The sequence below is a fragment of the Diceros bicornis genome, chromosome 12 (genome assembly GCF_020826845.1).
Source record: "Diceros bicornis minor isolate mBicDic1 chromosome 12, mDicBic1.mat.cur, whole genome shotgun sequence".
Lineage (NCBI taxonomy): Eukaryota > Metazoa > Chordata > Mammalia > Perissodactyla > Rhinocerotidae > Diceros > Diceros bicornis.
Window position 1 is genome coordinate 39627275 of NC_080751.1, and position 13422 is coordinate 39640696.

The 13422-nt window shown below is 35.9% G+C and overlaps 1 protein-coding gene and 1 non-coding gene across 4 annotated transcripts in view; one reads left to right on the plus strand and one right to left on the minus strand.

The window, feature by feature from the left end:
- Positions 1-13422, plus strand: part of SRBD1 (S1 RNA binding domain 1) — a 214165-nt gene that overhangs the window by 90758 nt on the left and 109985 nt on the right. The window lies entirely within an intron of this gene.
- Positions 5038-5144, minus strand: LOC131412305 (U6 spliceosomal RNA). Its single transcript, XR_009221748.1, has one exon. It is a non-coding gene; the product is annotated as a U6 spliceosomal RNA (small nuclear RNA).

A 13422-nucleotide genomic window follows, 5' to 3' on the forward strand; every position in this document is an offset into this window, starting at 1 on the left:
GAGAAGTGTTCCTTCTTCTTCCATGTTTTGGAAGAGTTTGTGAAGAATTGGTATTAATTGATTTATTTTTTTTTTAATGTTTGGTTGAATTCAATGGTAGAGCCACCTGGGCCTGGGCTTTTCTCTGTGGGTAGTTTTTTGATTACTAATTAAATATCTTTTTTTTTTTTTTGTGAGGAGGACCAGCCCTGAGCTAACATCCAATGCCAATCCTCCTCTTTTTTGCTGAGGAAGGCTGGCCCTGGGCTAACATCCGTGCCCATCTTCCTCTACTTTATCTGGGACACCGCCACAGCATGACTTAACAAGCGGTGCATCGGTGCACGCCCAGGATCCGAACCCGCGAACCCCAGGCCGCCGCAGTGGAGCGTGCGCACTTAACCGCTTGTGCCACCGGGCCGGCCCCTAAATATCTTTATTTTTTATAGGTCTATTCAAACAGTCTATTTCATTTTAGTCATTTTCAGTAGTTTATGTCTTTTCAGGAATTTGTCCATTTCATCTAAGTTGTCTAATTTATTGGCATACAATTTTTCTTCTTATTCCTCTGTAATCATTTTTATTTTTGTGAGGTTGGTAGTACAAATCTTCCTTGACTTATGATGGGATTATGTCCTGATAAACCCATCCTAAGTTGAAAATACCGTAAGTCAAAAATGCATTTACTACACCTAACCTACTGAACATCATAGCTTAGCCTAGCCTACCTTAAACTTGCTCAGAACATTTACGTTAGCCTACACTTGGGCAAAATCATCTAACACAAAGCCTATTTTATAATAAAGTGTTGAATATCTCTTGTAATTTATTGAATACTGTACTGAAAGTGAAAAACAGAATGGTTGTATGGATACAGAATAGTTGTAAGTGTGTTGGTTGTTTACCCTTGTGATTGCATGGCTGGGAGCTGTGGCTTGCTGCGGGCTGCCCAGGATCATGAGAGAGGATCATGCCCAATGAATATTGCTAGCCCAGGAAACGATCAAAATTCAAAAATGGAAGTACAGTTTCTACTGAATGCATATACTTTCGCACTGTCGTGAAGTGAAAAAATTAAGTCGAACCATCATAAGTTGAGGACCATCTGTAATGTTGTCTTTCTGTTTCTGATCTTAGCAATTTAAATCTTCTTTCTTTTTTTCTTGTCAGTCTAGCTAATGGTTTGTCAATTTTGTTGATATTTTCTAGGAACCAACTTTTGGTTTCATTGAATTTCTCTATTGTTTTTCTCTTTTCTGTTTCATCAATTTATGTTCTACTCTTTATTATTCTCTGCTGCTTGTTTTAAGTTTAGTTTGCTATTCTTTTTCCACTGTCTTAGGTGGGAGGTTAAGGTTTAGATTTGAGGTCTTCTTTTTTTGTATAGGCATTTACAGCTATAATTTTTCCTCTAAGCACTCTCTTAGCTGTATCTCATAAACTTTGGTATGTTGTGTCTATTTTCATCCATCTCAAAGTATTTTCTAATTTCCTTTTTGATTTCTTCTTTGACCCATTAGTTCTTGAGTAATGTATTGTTTAATTTACCTATATTTGTGAATTTTCCAAATTTCTTTCTGACTTCTAATTTCATTCTATTGTGGTTGTAAAACGTACTTTGTATTGTTTCTATCCTTTTAATTTTTATTTATTATTTATTTAATCACCAACACTGCTTTTTAAAATTTTTTTTACTGTAGTATACATATTATTTATCATTTTAACCATTTATAACTGTACAATTCAGTGGCATTAAATACATTCACAATGTTGTGTAACAATCACTGCTGTCTACATCCAAAACTTTTTCATTATATGCAGCAAAACCTTTGTATCCATTAAACAATAATTGGCCCTATCACCCTCTCCTCCCACCCCTGCTAACCTCTATTCTCCTTTTGTCTTTATGAATTTGCCTATTCTAGGTACCTTATATAAGTGGAATCATGCAATATTTGTCCTTCTTTGTCTGGCTTCTTTCATTTAGCCTAGTGTTTTCAGGGTCCATCCATGCTGTATCATATATCAAAATTTCATTCCTTTTTATGGCTGAATAATTTTCTGTTGTATGTATACATCACATTTTGTTTGTTCATTCATTTATTGAGGGACACTTGGGTTGTGTCCACCTTTTGGCTATTGTGTGTAATGCTCCTATGAACATTGGTGTAAAAATATCTGTTTGAGCCCTTGCTTTTAATTCTTTTGGATTGTATGGTAGTTCTATGTTTAAACTTTTGAGAAACTGCCAAAATGGTTTCTATAGTGGCTCTACCATTTTACATTCCTACTAGCAACGCACAGGGTTCCAATTTATCACATCCTTGCTAACAATTATTATTTTCTCTTTTTTTGATTATAGCCATCCTGGTAGATGTGAAATGGTATCTCATTATGGTTTTGATGTGCATTTCCATAATGACTAATGATGTTGAGCATCATTTCATGTGCCTGTTGGCTGTTTGTATCTCTTTGGAGAAATGTCTATTTATGTCTTTCACTTATCTTTAAAGAGGGTTGTCTGTTTTTTTGTTATTGAGTTGTAGGAGTTCTTCCTATATTCTGGAACTGGTGCTTATTTCTGCTGCTTCTCTAGCTCTCGGCAGCTTTATGGCTGCATCCTGGTGGTGAATGTGAAGATCTTATACCTGTCATTAAAGATGCCAAAGGCAAACTGCACTTTGGCAGTGTGGACAGGTGCAAATCTACTTTCTCACAGGGTTTCTGGGATGGAGGGGTCTCTCTTCCAGATGCTTTTCAATAAAACCAGATTCTTAGCTTGAACAGATATATTCCTGCAGGCATGGGCCTGACTTGACCCAGCAGCAGCACAGAAGTGTCACTGGGGCCACGAAGCCTGCTGCTGCTGTCTGTACTGCCAACTGCTGACCACTTGTTGGACCCTCCTTGACTGACATCTGGAAACACTTTCTTTTGACTGGTAATTGCCTGGGATGTAATTTTCCATTCTTTTTCTTTTGTCTTTTCTGTGCCTCATGTTTTAGATATATCTTTTTTAAACATGAAGAGCAACTTTATAAGGTTGTTGCAAGGATTAAATGAGTTAACGTATGACAGTATTTAGAAGAGTACTCCACTGCTATATAGCAGAGGCAAATTCCATCCTCTCTAAAGGAAAAACACACTAAACCCAGGCATCAAAGATTTTTCTAGAGTTAAAATTCCAGGGAAAATGAATACACAATTTAAAAAAAATCACATAATGTATGTGCTGGAGTAAGCAGAAGTAACAAAATCTGTTTTTGAAGCAGCAAACATGCAGTTGTTGGAATTATCACATAAAGAATATAGTGTATGTATGTTGAATATATTTAAGGAAGTAAAAGAGAGTATGACGGGGGAGGGAGAGCACAATGAAAATCGTGCTTAATGAAAGATAACCTTATAAACGTCTTAAATGGCCACCTGGGCCCTTGGAAGTGCAGCAGGCCAGATGAACTCTTCGTTTCTTTTTTGCTTTGATAGAGGCTTTCCTTTCCCTGGGCCAATGGAGGCCAAGCTTTAGTTTGAAAGGGGTGGGGTGTGAGGTAAGGTGGCGGTGAGGGCAAAGGAGTACCCACGTTGTGCCGTTGAGGACCCTTGAGTATGGGAGTATGGTAAGGAGGATAAAGTTGTTCCCTTTGTCTTTTCAGGAATAACTGACACTTGCACTTATCTATATGTGAGGAAACAAAACATTTTGTTTTCATTTTCAGTGCCCTCCTTTAACTAGGATATATCTAGTTCTTACCTCTTTTTCTAGCCTTGCTCATTTTCACTGAGCTCACTGTGAGAAAGCCATCGAGAAAGCCCAGATCTACCATTTCTCTTTGAGCAAAATGAGATTTAAATAAATTTTTTTAGTTGTAAAAACTAAAAAATATAAATGCTTTGGCAGTTTGTAAATTGACTCATTAGTGTAAATAAAATACTAGAATCAGATATTTTGTTTAAAAAGATTTAGTTGGCTCGAGTACAGCTGTGTCTTTTATATAGAAAAATTTCAGGTCATTGTTCTATGATCTGTCCTTTTGCAAACTATTCCTTTATAGTCTGTTGAAAACATAAAGAAGATGTTTCCTTGGTTGAGTCTTAAGAAAGCCCCAGATGTGTTGTAAAAATGTAAAGCGGAAGATTACCACCTACCTCATCCTTAGCTGTGGTTTCCAAACGAGGCACTGTGGATTGAGGTGATGGGGGGCATGATCTGGGGCTTTGAGACCTCTGCCAGTCCCTCAGTTCTTTCTTCCCTCTCCCACTGCACTCACAAACAGCTATAGGTTGACAAGTGCTGCCAGCCTAATTTGGAAATTACTGTACAATGCTGTTCTGTCATTTATTCTACTCAAAATAATCTGATAGAGCAGTGCTCAAGTAAGTCGGGAGGTGTTGTGGGGGATAAACTTAAATATTCAGTTGATTCCTTGAAGAGTTAGTCTTGCATAGAAAAGCCAGATTTCTGGATCTAGATTAACTTTGATATTTTACTAGTTTTATGTATTCAGGGGAGGTACTTAACTTTTCAGTTTTCCTGCTTGTAAAAATGGTCATGGTGATAATACTTAACTCATAGGGTTATTGCGGGGGCTAAACATATTGTATTTCAGTGAATCTAAGATGTTATCAATTTGAAAATACCATTTTTTTATACCTTTAAGAAAAAAATCTGCCAATTAAATCATGACATTTTTCTTTCTCATCACATAGAAAGAGCTTTTTGAATTATCTGAACATAAATTTTTTACCCTAAATTACTTTTGTATGAACATAAAAAGTCAAATATAAAATTCATCGTTATTTCTGAAACTCTCTATTCAAGGACTTAATTCAGAGTTAACTTTTATATGAAATCAGCAGGAAATTTCTGACTAATTAATGCTCAATGAATTAGCTGTAGACCTGCTCAAAGTTTGTCACACCAGCATCTCATTGCTCTGAAATAGCTATCATCTATTTTGAGGTGTTTAGCAGTTTTTTCTGCTTTAGTTGCCTTACATAACCTACTTATTTTTTTTAGATTTATTTATCACAGCATATTATTATTATTATTATTATTTTTTAAGTATGGAATGCTTCATGAATTTGCGTGTCATCCTTGCACAGGGGCCATGCTAATCTTCTCTGTATGGTTCTGATTATAGTATATGTGCTGCCGAAGTGAGCACTTATCACAGCATATTATAATGAAAACTCTCACTAATATAAAAGTCAAGTCCTAATTGAAATTAAACATATTACAAAGCAGTGTGACACTCACAAAAATAGGAATAGAGATCAACAAATACAATAGAAAATGCCAAAACGGAGGTAATTATTTAAAAGATAAAATCAGCATAGCAAAACAATGGGAAGAATATGTGGTTTAATAATGTTTGAATTGATTTTTTAAAAGTTTAAATAATATTTAATGCTGATGATTGTGTAATAAGAGAGATACTCTCATACCTCATATACTGTGTATGTATGAGTTACTGTTTGTGAATTAATACAGCCCTTCTTGAGAGCTATTTTTTTGTGGAAATTTGGGGTTTTTTTTGCTACGGTGTACCATTATTCAATCAGTGTATACATTTTTAGCTATTGGGTTTTATACTTTTTTTAATTTAAGGATTAGTAAATATTTACTAACATGTGAGTTCCATGGGTGCAGGAGAATTTTGGCTGTTTGTTTACTGATATATCCCTGGGACATAGAGCTGTGCCTAGCACATGGTACTCACTCATGTATTTTTGACTAAATGAATGGATTCTGTATAACCAGAACACATGGATTCTAGTATATCTTATTTTGCATTTACATTAACAGAATGCCTTCCCCTCCAGGATGAATTTAAAATTCCTTACAGCATATATATGGTGAAAATACTTAGTTGTTTTTTTTTTTTTTAATTAAGACTTTATTTTTTTTGAGCAGTTTTAGGGTCACACTAAAATTGAGGAGAAGTTACAGAGATTTCCCATATACTCCCTGCCCCCACACGTGCACAGACTTACCCATTATCAACATCCCCCACTAGAGTGGTACATTTGTTCCAGTTGATGAACCTACACTGACACACCATAATCACCCAAAGTCCAGAGTTTACGTTATGGTTCGTTATTGGTGTTGTATATTCTGTGGTTTGGACAAATGTATGATGACATGTATCCATCGTTATGGTATCATACAGAGTAGTTTCAATGCCCTGAAAATCCTCTGTGCTCTGCCTATTCATTTTTTCCTCCCACCTCCCCAGCCCCTAGCAACCACTGATCTTTTTACTGTCTCCATAGTTTTGCCTTTTCCAGAATGTCATTTACTTGTAATCATACAGTATGTAGCCTTTTCAGATTGGCTTCTTTCACTTAGTAATATGTATTTAAGTTTCCTCCATATCTTTTCATGGCTTGATAGCTCATTTCTTCTTAGCACTGAGTAATATTCCATTGTCTGGATGTACCACAGTTTATTTATCCATTCACCTGTTGAAGGACATCTTGGTTGCTTCCAAGTTTTGGCAATTATGATTAAAGCTGCTATAAATATCTGTTTGTAGGTTTTTGTGTGGACATACGTTTTCAACTCCTTTGGGTAAATACTAAGGAGCATGATTGCTGGATCCTATTATAAGAGTATGTTTAGTTTTGTAAGAAACCATCAAACTATCTTCCCTTGTGGCTGTAGTCTTTTGCATTCCCACCAGCAATGAATGAGAATTCCTATTTCTCCACATTGTCACCAGCATTTGGTGTTGTCAATGTTTTGGATTTTGGCCATTCTAATAGTTGTGTAGTGGTATCTCCTTGTTATTTTAATTTGCATTTCCCTGATGACATTTGATGTTGATCATCTTTTCATATTCTTATTTGCCATCTGTATATCTTCTTTGGTGCAGTATCTGTAAGGTCTTTGTCCCGTATGTTAATTGGGTTATTTGTTTTCTTGTTGAGTTATAAGAGTTTACATATTTTGGGTAAGTCTTTTATCGGATATTTTTTGCAAATATTTTCTCTCAGTCTGTAGCTTATCTTCTCACTCTCTTGACATTGTCTTCTGCAGAGCAGAAATTTTTATTTTTAATGAAGTCCAGTTTATCAGTCATTTTTTTCATGGATTGTCCCTTTGGTGTTGTATCTAAAAACTCATCTCCATACCCAAGGTGATCTAGCTTTCTCCTATTATCTTCTAGGAGTTTTATAGTTTTACATTTTACATTTAGATCTGTGATCCATTTTGAGTTAATTTTTGTGAAGAGTGTAAGGTCTGTGTCTAAATTCATTTTTCTTTTTTGCGTGTGGATGTCCATTTGTTCTAGCATCATTTATTTAAAAGACTATCTTTGCTGCAATAGCCTTTGTTCCTTTGTCAAAAATCAGTTGACTATATTTATGTGTGTCTATTTCTGAACTCTCTGTTCTGTTCCATTGATTATATGTATGTTCTTTCACTAATACCTCACTATGTTGACTATTGTAGCTTTATATTAAGTCTTGAAGTCTGGTAGCGTCAGTCCTACAGCTTTGTTCTTTTCTTTCAATATTGTGTTGGCTATTCTGGGTCTTTTGCCTCTTCATATAAACTGTAGATTTAGTTTGTTAATGCCCGTAAAACAACTTGCTGAGATTTTGATTTTGATTGCATTGAATCTATAGATCAAGTTGGGAAGAACTGACATCTTGACAATATTGAGTCTTCCTATTCATGAACATGGAATATCTCCCCATTTATTTAGTTCTTCTTTGATTTCATTCATCAGGGTTTTGTAGTTTTCCTCACTTGTACATAGATCTTGAACATATTTTGTTAGAGTTATACCTATGTATTTCATTTTTCTGGCTGATAATGTAAGAAGTAATGTGTTTTTAATTTCAAATTCAACTTGTTCATTTCCAGTATATAGGAAAGCAGTTGACATTTGTATATTAACCTTCATCCTGCAACCTTGTTATAATCACTTATTTGTTCCAGGAGTTTTTTTGTTGATTCTTTCAGACTTTCTACATAGACAATCACGTCATCTGTGAACACAGACAGTTTTATTTCTTCATTCTCACTCTGTATACATTTTATTTCCTTTTCTTGTCATATTGCATGAGATAGAACTTCCAGTATGATGTTGAAAAGGAGTGGTGAGTGGGGACATTCTTGCCTTGTTCCTGATCTTACTGGGAAAGCTTCTAGTTTCTCACCAATATTAGCTGTAGGTTTTTTGTAGATAATCTTTATCAAGTTGAGGAAATTCCCTTTTATTTGTAGTTTACTGAGAGTTTTTCTCACGAATGGTGTTGGATTTTGTCAAATGCTTTTTCTGCATCTATTGATATGATCATATGATTTTTGTATTATAGCCTATTTATGTGATGGATTACATTAATTGATTTTTGAATGTTGAACCAGCCTTGCATACCTGGGATAAATCCCACTTGGTCATGGTGTATAATTCTTTTTATACATCATTGAATTTGATTTGCTAATATTTCATTAAAGATCTTTGCATCTATGTTTATGAGAGATATTTATCTGTCATTTTCCTTTCTTGTAATGTCTTTGTTTGGTTTTGATATGAGGGTAATGCTGGCCTCATAGAATGAGTTAAGAAGGATTCCCTCTGTTTCTATCCTCTGAAAGAGATTGTAGAGAATTGCTATAATTTCTTCCTTAAGTGTTTGGTCTTAGTTTTTTTTTCCCCTAACAAACCAATTTTTGTGAAATTGTAATGTGTCTTTCTTCTATCCCTGTACACTTTAAGGTACAAATAAGGATACGTTTATTGTTTTTGTGGAAATTATGTGCTCCTGTAAGCAGTTCAAACAGTATAGAATGGTCTAAAGGGGCCGGCCCCGTGGCTTAGCGGTTAAGTGCGCGCGCTGCGCTGCTGGCGGCCTGGGTTCGGATCCCAGGCGCGCACCGATGCACCGCTTCTCCAGCCATGCTGAGGCCGCGTCCCACATACAGCAACTAGAAGGATGTGCAGCTATGACAAACAACTATCTACTGGGGCTTGCAGCTATGACAAACAACTATCTACTGGGGCTTTGGGGGGAAAAAAAAAATAAATAAATAAAATTATTTAAAAAAAAATGATCTAAAGAGCAATATATAAAATTATCTGTACCCCACCATCCAAGGGTCACAATCATTATTATTTTGGTGAACATGATTCCAGATATGTCTGTGTTATGTATGTGTGTGTTATACAATTTAACATTAATGGATACTTGTCTTTTCTCCCACTCATTAATGTGTTATAGATAAATAACGTATTTAAAGATTCCTCATCATTTTTAAGGACTACTGAATGGTATTTTATTGCATGTGCATATTTTATGGTACTTTTTCAGAATACGAACTTTTCTTTTCAGGGGTACTATTAAGCATACGGCCCTTACCTCTGAGAACAACTCCAACTGCTAGTTATCCATAATATTTACTTTGAAAAAGAATAGTATACTGTCTTATAGTTTTGTTTATACATTTATAATATCTGTTTTTCTCTCTCCTTAAGTGTAACAGATTCTGATTTTAACCCTTGGTACAATCTGTATATTTAGTAGTTTATCTCAAATCCTTTCTTAGAATTGAACACGCTAAGTTCTAGCACTTTGAAATGAGTTTATTAGATCTCTCCCTTTTTTCCCCCTTGTGTTTAGAGTCAAGGCTGAGTACCTGACTAGGAGTATTTTTTGAATGGAGGAAAAGATAGGTAACAAAGAGGACAAGACAAGGTTTGCTAAAGAACATCACAATTATACCCAGGGATTCTCTGTAGATTGTGTCTCTGGGACTTGTCATGGAGTGAATCAGCCAGCATGCACAGTGATTATGAAAAGGTGATTTTATGGCCTGCCTCTCGATGATAGATTTTTTTAAAAATGTGGTCTTTCTGTGTATAAAGATGACTTAGAAATATCAAAATTCTTAAATGGTGTTTCAGGTCTTTCTTAACTGCTGGTTTTACTTCTTCATATAACTTATTTTGATTTTCATACCTACCCTTTATGGCAGTAGTTGGTGAGATCAAGGAAGAAAACTAAGTATCACAGTGATTGGTGAGGGGTGGTGGTGGTGATCGAGTCACTGCTTCCTTCCTTATACATGGTAGGTATAGTGCTAAGTCTGAGAGCACAGACTTCAGAGTCATCCAGGCCTGGGCTATCTAACTTTGGGCAAGTTTCTTAATCTCTCTGAGCTTCAGTTTTCTAATTAGTAAAGTGAGAATAATAATACCTGCCTCTCAGGAATATGAGGATTACATGAGATACCTATATTGTGCTGAGTATAGTAGATAGCTCAAAGTAGTGGTTAAGAATAAGGGCTCTTGAGTCAGGCTATCTGTATTCATATCACAACTCTGCCATTTACTAGTTGTATAACCTTCGCAAATTACCTAACCTCTCTGTACCTCAGTTTCCTCAACTGTTATATGGGATAATATCATATTGTTGTTGTGAAGATTAAAGAAATTAATACATATGTAGCACAATAGTGTCTGACCCTGTAAGTGCTAACAATCTGTAGCTAATAATAAGTCTTCTTCATTCTGAAGTGGTTTCACAGTTTATGTACAATGGGATATAATTTCATCTACTCTCTCTTGTTACCAAATTCTCACTGGATTTGCTGTCCTTGAGCTTGAAACACTGTTAGTTTCCAAATGGCTGTTAGTTTCCAAGTCATATTACTCAGTGCTATGTTTTCACATGAGATACAGAATTAAAATTAAAGAGTAACATCCAATGATTAAAGGACTGAATAAGGATATTTGATAAAGAGTATGGTCTGTCGTAGCTGTTCATAATCTAAGACAGACTTGGAGTTTTTGGTCGAAAATGCTTTGAAAATTGTTAGTGCTATAAAATTTGTAGGGTATAAGGAAGTTGTTAATTTTAAAAGTGGTTTGAATGAGAATTGGAACACTTTGAAAAGCATTTATTCTAGAGAGACTGTGATGAAAGTAGATATTTCCTCTGGAAACCCTGACTCAGACTATTCACTGATTTCCATAATATTATAGCCAGAAGGTCTCATACAGTTCTAACACCCCCAATTCCATTTTATTCTTGCTGAGAAGGGTCCAGAAGTGTGACATATATGTATCTTCATTCCAGTCATGGATTATGTAGGCATGTAAGAAAATTATTTTTCTGTCTAATTTTAGCTTGAAAGTTAGCTAAACTAAGTCATAGTTAAATTATCTATGTTGGGATGTGTTTCTGAATGATGTTTTTGCACTTTAGGAAATAAAATGTGGTAGCAAAGTAATCTTTTTTCCTTTTCTTTCATAGGTGATTTACCAGATAAATTTTATTTCTCACATTTGTTTTTTACTGAGATTCATACCCATTTACTTGTGAAATTACATTTGTTTTATTTAGTACTGCTGGTTATCCAGGATGCTACCTCACCACAACAATTGTCCCTGCTTATGTGCTTTGTCAGTAGGTTACTGCTTCGTAGAATGTGATTTCATAAACTGGGACTTTGTGAAGAATTAAGTTATAGGAATTAATACTCTTAATTAGTAAGAATTTCCAATAGTTTGTTCCCTTATAAAAAAAGGTTGACTCCAGTTAAAAATCAGGAACCTTGCCTGCAAGTATTGACTTTAGGACTTTTACTTTGGAAGTATTTTTACTGTATAGTAAATCACTTTGTGTTATGTATTTCTAACTTAAATCACAATGTATTTTTCTCAGAGGCGAATAAAAGTAGATTTTAGTAAATTCCTTATTTCGGACTTTTTTGTCATAATTTTCCATGGGTTTACTGCTGCTTACTAAGTACCTTTCCACCCGTTCTTATTTATTTCTTACAGTAACCCTGTGATTGTAAGTATTAGAAGCATTTTACAAGTGAGGAAACTGACCTGCAGGCTGATATGGATTAGAGTTAGTGGAATGGGGACTCAAGTCCAGGTCATCTGATCTTAAATCTCATGCTATTTCCAGCACACAGTGCTGCCTTTTCACCTCTCTATTGTTTGAATATGGTAGATGTTTCTAGAAAGTTTGACCTAAGGGAATAAACTTGCCTATTTTTAACACTCTTAATTTTACCTTTTACCTTTGATTATTTATTCGGAGATGGTGCAGACAATGGCAAAAAACTTCTGAACAAAACTGAGTTTATATTCAGATTAATCCATTTTCATCTTTTTTTTTAGCATTAAGGAATTTCCCTAAATCATACATAATATAGTATGGGAGTCAGAATACCCTCAAAGATCTAGTCCGACTCCTCATGTTCCAGAAGGGACCTGAGGTTCAATGATCAAGCCAGCCAGATTTTGTTCTTTGTGGGCCCTAAAACTCTTTCAAATAGTTTTTTGTTAAGGTAGTAGAATGCAACACCTCTTTTGAATTTTCCATCTTCTTCAACTTTTAAATTCAGCATGAACTAAGTTTGTCTCAATGCTAAGTTGAAACTAATTAACTATTTCATTAACTGGTCAGGTTTTTTGGCGGGCGGGGGGGGTGGGGGTGGGGGGGGATGATTAGCCCTGAGCTAACATCTGTTGCCAATCCTCCTCTCTTTGCTGAGGAAGACTGGCCCTGGGCCAACATCCGTGCCCGTCTTCCTCTACTTTACACGTGGGGCGCCTGCCACAGCATGGCTTGATGAGCGGTGCATAGGTCTGCACCTGGGATCTGAACCAGCGAACTCCGGGCTGCCGAAGCGGAGTGCACAAACTTAACCACTACGCCACCGGACTGGCCCAGGTCAGTTTTTGTTAAGGGAACATTCTGGAAGAGTAGAACTTTTAAGGGGTAAATGAGTCCTCATTATGTAACTAGACTACATACTAATTGTATGTTCTCATCAGTACCTAGACTGTTTTTGAGCCTGAAATTTCAGCAGATGACAGGAAATAATTGCTGAGGGATTACCTTTGACCTAACACAGTTTTATATGATAAAGACTGTGGAGGAAGTAAGATCTCTCCACCACTTCTGGTCTGCTATCCTGTGGATATGATCTTGCTGGAGCCATGGGTTAAATGATATTGAAGAATAGTGGCATGGCCAGGAAGGAAAGAGTTCGAAGTTAGAGCTTGATTTCTTGCTTTTGTAGGGGAGGAAAAACTTTTCCTTGACTCTCTTAAGGTTCCTGGCTGGGCAAGACTCATGCCTTGACAAAAGCATGTGGTTCTGCATGCTACTTTGCATAAGAGATGGATATGGCAGTAGTGATGGGGGAGGAGAGAAAGGATTCAAATGTATTTCAGCCGCTTTGCAGGGTAAGGCAAAGCAAAGAAAATAGCCATGCTGTGTGTCTCAAAGGGCCCTTGTGTGGGTATTTCAACTTGAAAGGGGATTAGCATTGGAAGTCTGTGATCATGTCAAACATTTGTAATTGAAGGTGGCTGTTGAAAATAATTCTTAACATAACTGGATTCTAGCAATCTTGTTGATGTGAGGTGAGTGGAGTGAATAGGAAATGATCTGTTTGTCATCGCTTGAGCC